This window comes from Charadrius vociferus, unplaced genomic scaffold (assembly GCF_000708025.1).
Source record: "Charadrius vociferus isolate BGI_N301 unplaced genomic scaffold, ASM70802v2 scaffold154, whole genome shotgun sequence".
In the NCBI taxonomy this organism is placed as follows: Eukaryota; Metazoa; Chordata; class Aves; order Charadriiformes; family Charadriidae; genus Charadrius; species Charadrius vociferus.
The window spans coordinates 170,886-185,070 of NW_009648147.1; positions in this window are offsets into that span (position 1 = coordinate 170,886).

A 14,185-nucleotide genomic window follows, 5' to 3' on the forward strand; every position below is an offset into this window, starting at 1 on the left:
CGCGCCCAAACGCCCTCAAAGCGCGGCGTGACGACACGGCGTGACGACACGACCTGACGGCGACCGCCGGCCTCAAACCCCTTAGCCTGGGGCTCCTTCCCCTGTCCCCTCTCCCTCCCACCCCCCAACCACCGTTTCCCCCGTTAAAATGGCGTCATGGCAGCGCCAAAGCGAGGGGCGACGCGGCCATGTGGGGCCTCGGGAATTGGGGAAGAAATGCCACGCGCTTCCGGTTGGGAACGTGGGGGTTTGCACGGTTGTGGAAGCACGGCTGAAGGCGCCGTCGGGATAAAGCGTTGGCGTGTTGGAGTAAGCGGAAAATTTGGGGGGGGGGAATAAGTGGAAAAATGGGCGGATGTTTAAATCCAGGTTATCCGTAAGATTTCTTCTTCCGCCATGCTTTAAGGTCACGGCAGCAGATGAAGAAACACAACTCGTTGGAACCGTTGATGGTTTTCAACACCAAAACTCACCCTTTTCCCCAACTTTGGACGCTTTTCTGTTAAAAAACTTTCTGGGTGGCGCCGTGCTGGCGGCACCTCTGTAACCACGCTCTTGCGGCTCCGCCAGCGATGACTTTGCGTGGCTTTGGGCACATCCTTATTGTTTCGCTTTTCTTCCTTTCTCATCAGCTTAAGTGGTGGCGAGAGAAATAACGAGTTGGAATTATGGCAGAGAAGTAATGTGTTAAAATACAACCACGAAGGGTCCTTTTTAGTTGAAAGCCGCGGAGCTTGCCCCAAATGAGGATCCAGAGCTGTGATCTTGTCAGAAGAGTTTAAAAACCCACCAGCTCTTCCTTAAACCCAGATTTCTGTTCCAAGACCACCCGGTCATAACGCGAGCATTTATCAGAACCCAACATTCTTCGGGTTTTCGGGCCGTTTTCTTTCTGCAGCTCTGCTGTAAATGGCCCTTGTGTTTCTCCACGAGCTAAAGAGACAACATTCTTAGCGGTCCTCCTAATGAGGCATCTAGGTGAATGCCCTTCCGAAAGCTCCTTCAGAGCATAAGTGAATCGAAAAAAATCTCTATTTGCAAATGAGGAATAAAATCTCACTTTGGCTGTCCAAAAATAAAGCCACGTTAAGCAACGACATTGCCGAATAGCAAACCCTGAAAATAAATACCACTTCCTTGGCCGCCATAAATGTTGTTTGAGATTCTCAAATCAAATATATAACTCGTTCCACTGAGCTGCAACATTTTGTTAAACTGCAGGAACTTGGGAGGAACAGTTTTTCAGTTTCTTGCAGACTTGCATTGCTTACTGCTCTCTTAAAAAAACCAAACAAACTTCTGGAGAAGAGAAACGTGCTCTGGGATGGGTTTTTTTGGGTTTGTTATTGAGGTCTGACTTTCTGCATCCACTAGATGAACCATGGATTAATTGTTTCTGTGGCCTTAATAGAAACGTGAGGCTCTGAGAAGCTCTGAGAAGTTCTCCTCCTGGGCCACCTCCTTGGCTGTCATTCTGGCTGCTCTGGTCTACTCCGGAAGAATTTGGAGAATGGATGGAGCGCCTTAACGGCAGCTACAAATTATGGGTTTGTTTCAGCTCAAGAGTGAACTGCATTTCAGAGATGATGGTTGTAACACAAAAAAAGCCTCTGAACTGAAGTGTTTCCAAGGTATTCATCACTTCCCCAGTCTCTCTCCTGATGGAAATTCTCCAAGTCCTACGACACAGATCTTGTAAACAATTATTTTCTTTCCTTAGCTCCGATAATGAAATTAATGTTTGATATTTCTGTCAGAACTCCTTGGCTCCATCTTAGGACTTCCCCCCCCCAGATTGGGAAATGGGAAAAAAACCAAAATTAATTCTTCAAAAAAATAAATCTCAGTTTGGATCATGCATCCTTATAATGTCATCAAAAAAATCCACGATCAAACAAAACAAAACAAAACAAAACCGAACCCAAAAACAACAGCAAGAAAAGAAAGTGAATTGACTTTAATAATTTCTTCTGGACATTTTTTATGAATTAAGTAATAAAGATATGGCACAGCCCTAACACACTTTGGCCAAATGCTTGTTGTCAGAATACACTATTAGGAAAAAACGATGTAGGACAGGGGAATATGCTTAATTTTGGAACATCTATATATAGATAAGGAACCTGACAGACCTGCCCCTGCAAATACTCACAATCATCAGACCACTCTGGGGTTTCAGGACTGCTGATTGCGTTATTTATGCAGATAGATACGAAATTATGCACAACTCGTTATATTTTTGTTGGAACTAAAAAATACACCACCGCTCTGCATACTTTTTAATGCACGTTTGTAGAATAGAAGATGAAGACGAACGAATAGACTTATTCTTGTGTCAATGTACATTTATCCAAGAATCATAGAATGATTTTGGTTGGAAGGGCCCTTGAAGATCATCTAGTTCCACCCCCCCTGCCATGAGCAGGGCCACCTCCCCCCAGCCCAGGTTGCTCCACGCCCCGTCCAACCTGGCCTTGAACACCTCCAGGGATGGGGCAGACACAGCTTCTCGGGGCAACCTGAGCCAGGGGCTCACCACTCTCAGAGTGAAAAATTTCTTCCTAATATCTAATCTAAATCTCCCTTCTTCGAGTTTGAAGCCATTCCCCCTTGTCCTATCACTCCATGCCCCTGTAAAAAGTCCCTCTCCAGCTCTCCTGGAGCCCCTTTAGGCACTGGCAGGGGCTCTAAGGTCTCCCCAGAGCCTTCTCTTCTCCAGGCTGAACCACCCCATCTGTCTCAGTCTGTCCTCACAGCAGAGGGGCTCCAGCCCTTGGAGCATCTTGTGGCCTCCTCTGGACCTGCAGGTCTGTGTCTTTCCTATGTTGGGGGTTCCTGGTCTAAATTTGCTGGTCTGAATTGAAGCGGTCTCCAGTCTTTCGGTAGCTGCGCTGCTGCATGCCACCTTTCCCTGGTTAGGAACGGTTGGAGCAAATGCTTGGGATGATGGTGGCCTAAAGGCGTGTCCTAATGCCTTCTGCTGGAGCAGCTCCCTCCCGAACACCTTCTGATCGGCCCTGGCTCCAGAATCTGGTGCCAGTCCCAGACATCCCAGGTCCCCAGTGAGTTGTAAGGAGCTGTGGTGGAGTTGCTGAGCGACCTGTTTTCTTTCCATGGAGAAGCTTCTGTTGCGCAATCCCTTGCTGCCCTTGTTCCACCATGTGTGCATAAGCACTCGGAGAAGTAGATCCTTGAAGGATCCCCAAAGAAAATTAATTATTTATCCATTATTTACACTCCTGGCAAGCACCTTACTACCCGAGTATGGCAGCGTGTGTGCTCGCTCTTGTTCTCCTGCTGGAGCGCTCTTACGTAGGATTAATTTACTTTTCAGTGAAGCAGAAAGATGTTGGCAGAATAACCAATTCGATAGCTCCGTGGTTCTGTCACGCTCTTGGTATGCAGGAGAGCAAGACTTCTCTCTGGCCTAAAAAAGCATTACCCCTGACAGGCATTGCTGGCCAGTTAACTCCTACCTCTAGAAGCACTACGGGGAGAACTAGGTGAAACAATAATCCTTTTTTTTTTTTTTCCCCAGATCTTTAATCTGGACTAAAATCCAGGCTTAGCAAAACTAAGATGTTTTAATTTCTTTGGAAAATTTAATTTCTTTTGGAAAGGAAACAGAAATTTTCAGATAAGATGCAAGTTTCATCTCAGAATTTTAAGTAGTGCATTCTTCCTTCTCTTTTATTCGAAGGTATTTTCAATTAAGAATGTTCCCTTAAAATAATGCTTTTGAAGAGAGTGATTTCTTTTTAACATGCTTTAATTGTGAGCTGGGTAACTTTTCATGAATCCCTAGCAAACATAATATTACATCATTTATGCGGCTCGTCTTACAAGCAAGTAGAAGAGTCAGCAACGCTCCCAAGAGTTATACCTTTTGCCACTGACTTGCATGACGTGGATTTGAATGATAGATGCTATTAAAAAAATTATATTTCAGGCTGTGAATGCAATTAGTCAAACAGAGCAAGGACTGGAAGGTGAGAAGGCAGAGCAGAAGACCATGCAGGAGGTCACTATCTGATGCAGTTAATGACAAACCAATGATGCCAAAGTCAGGAATTCTGTGACAAAGTCAGCAAACATCACTGCTCTAAGGAATAATATTTGGAATCCTCCGATCTAACTGAGGGAAAAGCAGTGATTAATTGAAAGTGTCCAGAATGCTCTAGTATTATAAACTGTGACATTTAGGAGTATTACTGCGTAGTTACAGTATATTTTTTAAAAAAAGGGAAGGGGATATTTCTCCTTCTCAAAATTGAGCCGTTCACCATCTGGATTATTACCGGTTTCATCACCCATTACATTTATCTGTAGGCAAATCACCCTTCCCGCATTAGTTGAATAAGGACTTAGTCCAGTAGCTACTGGATGAGCTAGTGGGATTCTTTTCCGTGTTTTCAGTAGGTCACCTGGTGGACGTGGGAAAGAGAACAGCCTGGAGAAGGTGAGCTGTAAATATTCGTAAGCAGACAGGCTGAGCTTACAGTCCACCAAGGTTACTGCTGAACATCAAAAGTCATTTAGTAGAGGAGGAGACTTATCCAGACTGCCCTTTTCTTCCGGGCACGAAAACCACAAGAACCCACAGGATGAATTCTGTAAGATCTCACGAGGCTGTAGACTGCTTATTTGTGATTCCTACATACAACCTCTGGGAGCCGATATCCCAAGTGCTGTCTGTATCTATAGATGTCTATAGATATCTATGTGTAACTATATGTCAGGGTGCGCACCCACACACACACGGTTGGGTTGCAGTTAGACGGTACTGTGAGGAGCAGACGAGCACAAAAAAAGAAATTAAATGATGAAAATTTTCCATACAGTGAAAATACCTTTGATGTTAACGTCAAGAATTAAAATTGAATGATTCCAAGATGCCATTAAAGTGGTCGGGATTTTCCGACCCATCAGTGGGCTAACACGGTTTACATTTAATAACTTTAAGATTTTCTTTGTTCAGAGTTGCCAACATTAACAAAAATCTGCTCTGGTCTGAAACATAGATGTGACAAATACAGACATAACCGTTACAAATTCCTCTGAACCTCATAAAGACCCAGCCGTCATTACATTCCTCCCCGCTCTCCTTTGAGGAGGAACGGGAACAAGGTCTCCCACGTAGAAGAATCAACTGTAGGGAATATGCCAGGGAGATAGATCACGTTGACGAAGCTCCTTTCCAAGGAAAGGTAAAGGAAGAGAAACAACAAAGCTCACACGGATCAGACCACAGAAACTCAAGTTACCTTTGGAAAATCACTCGTGAAATCTTTGTCTGTACAAGGGTAGAGGTCTGTTCCTGACAACGCTCATTCCACGTGTAGGAGCAGTTGAACTACTTGAAGGAAACTGGTGTTGACAAACACAAGCAGATCAATCATTTACGTGAGAAGCAGCTTTAGGGTCATTGCAATCTCACTTGTGGAGTTTCCAGGAGGCCTCAGGCCTCCAAAGTGTGAGCAAAAAGCCCAGCAATTTTGGAGGTGGTATGCTGGAGGAGGTGGCACATGTGTGGCAGAAGCTGAAGGAGCGAAGAAGGGACGCCCTGGCGGGTGAGCGCTGGCTCCGATGTGCTTCTGTAGCCTCCTCTTACCGCTCTTGGAGAGGTTTGTTTGTTTAATTGATTTCTGTGGTTGCTTTCCAAATGTTTCTGGAAGTTTTAGCACCAGCCTTGAGCCCTGGATGACTCAGAAAGGATAAATATATCTCCTTCCAGAGTTCCCAGGGGTTTGTTACTTTTGGTTCAGTGGTGACGGACTCTGAGAAATACATGCATTTCTCTGGCGTGGCAAGAAGGTCTGATTTTAAAGTTATCTGGTCGTTTAAGTTCAAGAGAAATATATGCATCTGGAAAAGCTGGCTATGACAACCTCGATATCATCAAGATTATGAATTAACTATGATCTCGGCTGACGTACTGCGCAGAAGCTCACAGGTCTACAAACAAAGTAGGAAACACAGGAGTCTGCATTCGCTCATCTCCTGTGCCCCTCACGCATTAAAGGCTCCGTAAAGGCATGAGAGAATGCAGGCAACCCCAAAATGCTACAAACCCACCGTGACTGGTCTCAGGAATTCAGTACCACAGCTCCCGTAAGAACTGGAACAGGAAGAGGCAGCAAAAAGGAATAATATGATGTGCTTCGGTTATTCCTAAGTCACCCAAAAGCCTGCTGGATATTATTGCCAGCTATCACAACGAGGAGCAAACCTGAGGCTGCTCAAACAGGGGACCGAAAGTCAAGGATCTATAGTAAAAGTTCAAGACATCTCTATTCATTTGGTAGAAATCGCACACAAACTATTAAAGTTTTGCTGAATCTTCATTCTGAATGCTTTCTGCTGATTGTTTTGTAAATATTTCCAGGCATTTCCCAAAACAAATGAGGGAGGTGACTCAAAGTAATTTCATCTACCATACCTTTTCGATTCAGAGCATCCTGTTGATATTGGCAGTGTTAGGTTGATGGTTGGACTTGATGATCTTCAAGGTCCCTTCCAACCTAGACGATTCTATGATGAAGGTTAAAGAAGTCAATTAATAACTATGCCCCCTGCTTCTCATACACAGGCGTTCCCAACGTTGGAGTCGTTGGGTTTCCAAAAGGAGGCGAGGGCAGAACCAAGCAGTAGTGGAATTAAACAGAGCAGAGCAAAGAGCCAGGCTTGACTTTTATGGGGGAAATAAGTCAATGCTGAGATTTCAGGAGCAGGGGAACATTCGCAGAGTGGTGAGAAAAGGGAAGTATTTTGATGGCGATAGTTTGGGCAGATTGAACCAAAGAGGGGAGAGACGATTTGGTCAGAAAAGGGGAAGATCTTGTGCCCAGGCTAGTGCCGAGACAGCGTTGTCCGGGGAAAAAGGCTGACTTTTGAGAAAAAAACACAGCTGTAAGACTTGTGGAGGCTTTAAATACAAGTAGAGGAGAAATGCAGTAACTGGTTTCATGACTTAAACAGCAGGGAGTGCTAATAGTAAGAGAAAAATGAAAGGAAGTAAGAATAAAGATTATGTACTGCTTCCAAACAGCTAGCCTGTAGACTAACGTAACTTTGCCAGAATCCTGGTTCTTATGTCTTTACATATTACACTCAACATACTTCAGACTACTCAAAGCAACAAATATATCCGTATTTACTGGCCAAAACATATCGAGTACAAATGATTCCTTGAATTAAGTGCAAATTGTCCAAGTCAGTTCACTGGAACAAAACTATTTGAATAAGGGAAGTTTCGGTTTCCTTTTCAAGTCGGAGTTACTTTGCAAAATGTAAATCGGTAATACAAGGAACCCCTTTTTCTTTCTTTTTGTTTTTGTTTTAATCATTTGCAAGAGTGCCGGCATTTCCCAACGTTTCCTTTACTGTGTTATCTCGAGCGCCACAGAACATTTATTGTCGTAGCGCGAGAGATCGTGATAGGGGCCCAGCTGTGAATGTAACCGCTGTGTTTCAGTTACGTGTAACCTGGTATTTGTTCTCCCTGATTTTATGGTATCAAAGGCCAATGGAATCATCCTTACCGTTCTCTGTTGATTGGGCAAATTAAAGAAGATCCTGTCAGTTCTCTAATGGAGACTTTACTGCCCACATTCTCTGCAGATATACATAAAAGTATATGTATTAGAAAGAAGTTTTTCACTTTAGAAAGAAGTTTTTTACTTTAAGGGTGGCGAGGCACTGGAACAGGTTGCCCAGAGAGGCCCCATCCCTGGGGGTGTTCAAGGCCAGGCTGGACGTGGTCTTGGGCAACCTGGTCTAGTGGGAGGTGTCCCTGCCCATGGCAGGGGGGTGGAACTGGATGATCTTCAAGGTCCTTTCCAACCAAAACCATTCAATGATTCTATGAAAAGTGCAAAGTGTTTGCTTCTTGCTTACATCTGGGTCAGTGGATGGCATGTGTCTTCTCTAGCCGGGCTCTTCACCACCCTTTTGTTTGAAACAAAGAGAGACGTTTCGCACTGGGACATCAGACCAAAGGAGAGCATTTCCAGGCGATGGGCAAAACTTGAAATTTCGATATGTTTTTTCCCCTGCTCACCTTTGCTGTTGAGAAGCCGCGTGGACAGCTTACAGGAGGGGCGAAGGAAGGGTGGCCTTCGACAGAAGGCAATGCCGTACGTGAGCCTCCACTGCAATCGGAATTAATAGGCAGCTTTATTAGACGCCTGTTTGGAAAAAACAAATAATAAATGTCTCTAACAGCTCCTATGTCGGGGTGCACACATACCTGCAGAGCACCGGCAGAGAAGCTCAGAGGTTTTGGCTCACCAAGTTTGGGTGGGATGGACACCCCTTCCTTTGGAGATTCGAGCAAAACAAAGTTGCTGCAGATAAGTTTCGGAAAAAAACTGTGTTACAGGAAGGAACTTTAACTCAGCCTGGGTCTTTATCAGCTCTACAGCACTATCTTCCTTTCAATGTATCAGCACCAAATAACTTGTATAAACAATCAGAAGGAATTTTTCAGGCTTGCAGCACTAGTTTTTCTCTTAGAACTGTAAAATATGATGGATGTGCTAATATCTTTTTTATTGCAAGCAAAATTGGTGGCTAATACAGGGCATAGAAACCTGCTGAATTAGATTCATCTCCTTAATTGTATCTAAGCTTTGGCTCGAGTCACTATTTTTCTAGTAATTATTATGAAATACAGCATGATTCGTATCTCAAGTAATGATTAGACAAATGCAATGTTTTCATTTATGCTTTATGTATACCTTTAGTAGTTACTTTGTCTGTAAATACAGGTTTAACACATTAATCAGCAGAATTCATCAACTCTCTTTTATTTTTCTATTTCTTTTTTGTTGTTGTTTTTCCCCCTAAATACCTTTTACCACACCCAATAGTACTGGCTGTTGGCACAGAACAGTACCAGAAGTGCAGTGATAGCCGCAGTCTGTACTGCAGGAGCTGAGTAGTTTAAGATCAATAGGAATTACTTGTCTACGCTCTGGTTTTGACCCTCACTTAGGATACGTGAATATTCAACACCATCTCCTCCAGTTGACACAAGTGATAGATGAGCTGCTTCCCCATCCGGACTTCTATCTAGAGAATCTTTCCGATGCAGAATTTCAGGGCGGTCTTTCCATTTATTTAAAAAAAAAAATAATAAAAAGACCTGGTAAAAATCTAGAGGGAAACAAAAAAAATGGAATTTCCTGGATGATATCCTGCAGAGAAGTAGCTTCTCAGTTTCTCCATTGGAAAACCATCTTTCCTTCGGCTCATATTTTTCCCTGTGTGATTCCACCTTCCCCAGCTGAGTACCAGAAAGGAGAAAAGAGCACCTAAACAGCTTAATCGCCCTGGAAGGCTCTTCTGTCCCAGCCTTAGTCATGCTGTAGTCACGACCTAGCTACGTGTTTCTTCCTTTGAACGATAATACCAGAAGGCCAAGGAACAGTTTGGGTTTTTAACACACAAGCTGGGTTCCCAAAATAGCATCAAAGTGATGTCACAAACAAACAAACTCCTCCTCCGTGCAAACAAGTAGTTGGACTGCAGAATTATCATTGGAAATTAACGGTCCATTCACTTCTCTCATGAGTTTGGGCCATCAGCATAAAATGCCAGAAATCAATTAAAATATGACCGACGCATGAAATGAAAATACAAACCCAGCAGGAAATGGTAACTGATATTAATAGACAATAGACAAACAATTATTATATGCACTCACCAACGAGAAAGTTTGGGTTGCCATACCCTGGGAAAAACAGGGATCAGTGGTAAATAGAGGGAGCTGGTTGTAGCTAGATGTACTATCACTGCTGGCAGGCAATGCAAAGGCAGGGAAAAAACACTATTATAGAGGGAAAAAAAAGTGACATCAGGCACAGGGGAAAAAAATTCCCATATTTAAACATCATTTAAAGGTAACTTTCAAATATTTTTAAGGTATTTAAAACGTAAACGGCATTTAAAGTTTAGAGAGTATTGAAAGTATTTTTGAAGCTTTTGAAGTATTGCAAAAGTATAAATTTATACCGGCATAAATACAGGATTAATTGAGAATTGAGAAATCAGAGGACTGTGAATGAAATTTGAAGGTCTGATGAGCACTGTCCTGCAGTGACACGGGTGACAAAGTAAGTCTGTATCCTGTTGGAACCCTCTGGTACTACCACAACAGAAATATGCAATAGCGTTACTACTCGGAGGAGCTGCTATATACTTATATTTTTATATATGTATCTTCCTTCTCACACAAGTGAGATTACAGAAGAGAAGTAACAACACAGACAAACTATACTACTAGTGAAGAGATGCATTTAAGAGAAAACTCATTTCATCTGATGTGTAGGAGTAGGAAAACATGCCGATACTTAATTTTAGGAGAAGATTCTGGTATTATTTGCCACGTTGCGATTCCAAAATATTCTAATGAAGTTAATAGTCTGGAGAGATCTCTCTTTATAAATATATTAATGCATACTGATATATATATATATAAATATATATAAAATGGATAGGAGAGTCTAGTGCTTGATAATTAACTGGATGCATGTGGAAGACATCTGGACCACCCAAATTCCTGATTGGTTTCTATACTGCCTTGTTCCTTTCAACAATTGCCGAATCCTAAGCTATGACAGCTTCTTCGGCATGCTTGCTGTAATTACTGTGATGCTGGGACACGGTGCATCAAAATCTCTGTAAGCCCTTTGGCTGCTCCCTCTGGGTGCTTCAGCAACCGAGGAACTGAAGTAGAGTTTTCCTTTATGGATATAAACCCTTCCGAACATACTGTGCTGGATAAATCAGGGGGGTTATATCATCACCTAGACAATGTGAAACGACAAGGAACGGAAAATAACGTGGAGGCAGCACGGCTTGAGTACAGCGTCTGTTGCCAGATGGAAAGCAATAAAAAACATCCTACCAGTTGCAACACTGCTGCAGACACCAGAGGCAATCCACGCGATGACGCTGCCTATAGCTGCGTATACCTAGGCTGTGTCCGGCTCGTGCAGGACAGGATAGACCCACTCTCCGTTTCAGGGGCTACGTTCCTTTACGTGTGGGTCACCACTCTGCCGCCGCAGCCGGCTTTCCTCCCACGCCGCTGCTACTGCTCACAGGGCTTCCTGACATTTAAGAGGTGACTCAGTTGGAAGCAACTTCAACGTCTTTCTCCGCACAAACGCGAGGATGTGTGTTTGTAGGTAGGCAGCCGAAGCGTTCCTCAGATTCCTCGCGTGAGAATGCTGGGCTCCTTCGTTAAAGAAGCAGGTCTGGAGTGGCAGCCTTGATTTACCTGAGCAACAAAAGGTTATAGATAACGCTGGTGAAATGACAATTGCTGGCACCGTGCATGTTGAGAGGTAATTTCACGGTCAAAGATTAAACCAAGTGGCATTAAAGCTGTGCTGTGTTGACCAAGAGTTTTCCTCTCTTTAAAGATTATTATATTTATCAAATACTTAAAGGGAGGGTGCCAGGGGGATGGGAACAGTCTTTTTTCAGTGGCGCCCAGTGACAGGACAAGAGGTAACGGGCACAGACTTGAACACAGGAAGTTCCATCTCAACCTGAGGAGGGACTTCTCTGCTGTGAGGGCGGCAGAGCAGTGGCACAGGCTGCCCAGAGAGGTGGGGGAGTCTCCCACTCTGGAGATATTCCAGACCCGCCTGGACGCCGTCCTGTGCCACTGCTGGAGGTGCCTCTGCTCTGGCAGGGGGTGGCACTGGGGGAGCTCCAGAGGGCCCTTCACACCCTGACCATTCTGTGCTTCTGCGATACATATATATAAACTTCTGGAGGGATCCTTCTTATAGGCTCTGTATGCTGCTGCATTTGATGTACCAAAAGGAAAATAACCTCACAAGTAGCAGACAGGAGTTGGGTTTCATCTGGAGGAGAAGTTCCAGGTGCTGTACACGGCGTTAGCGATGCCCACCCTTCAGAATAACCAAGAACAGAGGCGCTGCAAAGGGCCACCCACAGAAAAGCTTCTCTCCTAATGGACTGCAATTTCTTCTCCTTCTGTGTGGCAGGGAACAAAATGTCATCCCCATTTGTTTCTCTCTCTCTCTTTTTTTTTTTTTTTTTTAAGTTACTTAAAAAATGTCAAACTGTACAGGTACATCTGTATTGTCATTTACAAAAGTAGAGATCCATGCCTGATCCTAGTACATGATTTGTCTCAGGGTATGTCATGGATCTTTTCTGGTCGTTCTTTCTCCTTAAACTATATTCTGTTCATCTTCATTCAAAGCCCATTTTTTTAATAGGAAAAAAAAACCCAACTTTCTGAGATTTCACAAGTCGCAGAGACAGGCCACTTTGAATTCTTTGTCAGTATTTGCAGGGCAGGTATTAAAGAAAGGTACTTTAAAGTTCCCTTTGAACAGCAGATCTCTTGAATGATTCACTTCCACCTCATTTCTACTAAAATTCAGATAAATGAATTTATTCTTTTTTTCCCCCCCTTTTTTAATCCTATTTGAGTTTTGAACGATCAGTAATTATTTAGTCCTTGTTTCATGTTAGGTATTGCTAACTCTGGATTTGTTTGGGGTTTTTAATATTGTTTTTAGAAAACAGAAGGTGTCAAACCCAAAGTAGGTTTCATAACAATGCCATTACATAACCACCCAATTAGTAGCTCGTTCGCTGCTATTAATAGCAGCTTCCACATCTAAATCCCTTTGTGTAGTGCTACAATAACTGGCAAGAAGAGGCTTCATATTAGTTATCCATTCTCTGAAGAGAATAAACGAGCTTCATGGCGATTTATGAGATGCAGAGTAATGTGATGCTCATTAGTTGCCAGGCTGCTGCCTGCTCAAACGCTGGAGATGTCCAGACCCGGTGGGCTGCTATTGCAAGCCTGGTACGTACACAGAATCATAGAATAGTTTAAGTTGGAAGGGACCTTGAAGATCATTTAGTTCCAACCCCCTGCCCTGGGCAGGGACACCTCCCACCAGCCCAGGTTGCTCCAAGCCCCGTCCAACCTGGCCTTGAACACCTCCAGGGATGGGGCAGCCACAGCTTCTCTGGGCGACCTGCCCCAGGGTCTCACTGCCCTCATAGTGAAAAATTTATTCCTAATACCAGTATTCCTAATACTGGTATTATGTTTCATATTTACATTGACTGACGCAATTAATTCTCCGGTGATGGCGATGTTTTGCTGTGGTTCAGCTGGAGTTCTACCCCAAAGTTGGTTGTCATTGTCCTCCATTTCAGCTGTTTCATAACATCGGCTATTGCTGGTTGGACGTTTGTCATGCTGCAGCTGCTTGAGCACAGACACATACACAGGAGGAATCTGAAGTCTCAAAAAAAAAACTCGACCGGATTTTTGATTGTATTAAGCTGCTTCAGCTGCTGACCACAGAATCCGATCCAGAACTTTTTGTAACTTTCTGTACCAGACTTTTTTTTTTTCCCCCCTCAAAAAAGAGATCAGATATGATGTCTATTTTTTAAAAAAAGCTACTTTAAGGGTTGCAGCATGTGAGCTAGTTTGATCTTACATTCCTCTGTTCCTGAATTCCAACATGGAAGGAATGAATTCATGAAGAGATTTTTCCATGGCCTGATGACAACCTTCCGCTCTTCATCACAGAAATTTCCTTTTATATTAGATCTCTCATCTGATACAAAGATGGGTCAAAGCCAGTTGTATACACGCTTCTAAAATAATTTCTTCTCCTGAGGTCCATGTTCTCCTCTCCTTCGGTATCTCCACTGCTCCTGAATTTCAGACCGTTTGAGGTTTTGCATCACTCATACTCTCCATCTCTTCACTGTATCGTGCTCCCCCATCAGCTGCTGTCTACGGGGACATAACAGGCTCTTCGGCTCCTTTTCCCTTGGCACAAGTTGCTTCAGAATTAAGGATCTACTTACATCAGTACAAAATGAGTTGCATAATTAATGGGCTTGCCTGAATACTGATACAGGTTTCTGTTTATGCATTGCTTCCTTGTTGATGTAGTTGTTCTTCAGACCCTCTTTATTTGACCCACAGATTTACGTCCTCCCTGGGGAAAAGAAAAAGAAGAAGAAAAAAGAAGACATATATTTCCAGAGTCACCTACGTGAGCTGGTTAAGACACAAAAAGAACACACACATTTCTTTCACGGGCATATTGAACCATACAGTGTAAATCACTAACAATGTTTTTTCTTCGGTCTGTCATCTCAT